Source organism: Carlito syrichta, unplaced genomic scaffold (genome assembly GCF_000164805.1).
Source record: "Carlito syrichta isolate Samal-C Ts95f unplaced genomic scaffold, Tarsius_syrichta-2.0.1 Scaffold119534, whole genome shotgun sequence".
In the NCBI taxonomy this organism is placed as follows: Eukaryota; Metazoa; Chordata; class Mammalia; order Primates; family Tarsiidae; genus Carlito; species Carlito syrichta.
Window position 1 is genome coordinate 403159 of NW_007063630.1, and position 1350 is coordinate 404508.

The following is a 1350-nucleotide window of genomic DNA, read 5'->3' on the forward strand; positions in this document are numbered from 1 at the left end:
TTTAGGTAAAAGAGAGTTTCATTGTTTTCTAAATAATAGTTTATCAGAGAAAAGCATATTATATTCTCTTTAAAAATAATTTAAAATGTGAATAAACTCAGGTGAGTTTTTCTTAGCTAGCAGATAAATGTTAAACTGTCTGCAACAAATTAAAGGTCTTTTTCTGTATAAGGTAGAAAACCTTTTTATCTCAAAAGTGTTGAACTGAGAGTCAAAGTCATGGAAATCCAGAATTCAGTCTAAATTCCCTGTCTCCATCCAGTGTTCTAAGTTCTGCACTTCTTTCCAATCTATCCTCATCTCTCCATTCACACCGAGTCTTATTCCAGGCCTCTCTTTCCTCTTTCCTGCCTAGACCTTGCAAGTTTTCTGACTGGTCTTCCTGTTTCCATCATCGCCCCTGCCACTACCACAAAGTTCTGTAGTTCTGTTGATATCATCTATCTGAAATAAATCCAGCTGCATTGCCCCCCTGCTTGAAAGCTGTCACTGGCTTCCATTGTTCAAAGAATGAAGTCCAAACTTCATACAAGGGGCTCATAATGTGGCCTTTGACCATTTCTATTTTTTCTACCTTACCTTTCATCTCCCCACCCTCATCTCATGCTAGAAACAGCTCGCTATTCCCAGAGTCCACCCAGCTGTTTTAGTCTTGGTATTTTTGCTCAATCTGCTTTGATTATCCTTTTCCATCCCCATTTTTACTTATAAACATTCATCTTTTAGACTAAGGTCAATGTCAAATCGTTGACCCTGTCTGCCTTACCCACATGAAACTAACTTCTCCCTCCTTCAGGTCTCCCCTATATTCTGTAGATATTTTTGGATATACCGTTTGTCATGCTTGTTGCATTTGTCCACATGGTCATTTTTCACCTCCAGACTTATTCTAATTGAGATTAAGACTGAATCTTATCTGGCAAGTAGTCATGTGTTTGGCACTTAGCATGTACTTAATACATATTTGTGGAAAGGACCTGGGCCAGAGTCACATGCCTGTCAGATGTAAGAACTTTGAGAAATCTTGTAACCTTTCTGAGTTTTAAATTTACTCATCTATAAAAGGGACAGTATTATTATTAACTCTTCCCAGTGCACTAGAATCAAATCCTTCCTACTTAGGCTGCTAGCCCCAGCCTTAGACACTGTCGGCCCTTTGCTTTTCTTTCTGACCTCATTTCAGGCCTCCATCCTCCTTCTCCTCAATTCTTCAGAAGGATTTGCCTTCTGACGGCTTCCATGATGTTCTAAGCTGTTTTCACTCCCCACTGCCTGCAGCTATTTCTGCTCACACTACCTTTGCTCTTGCTGCTTCCTCTGGATGGGAGGTGCTACCTCAAGCTTTGCAAG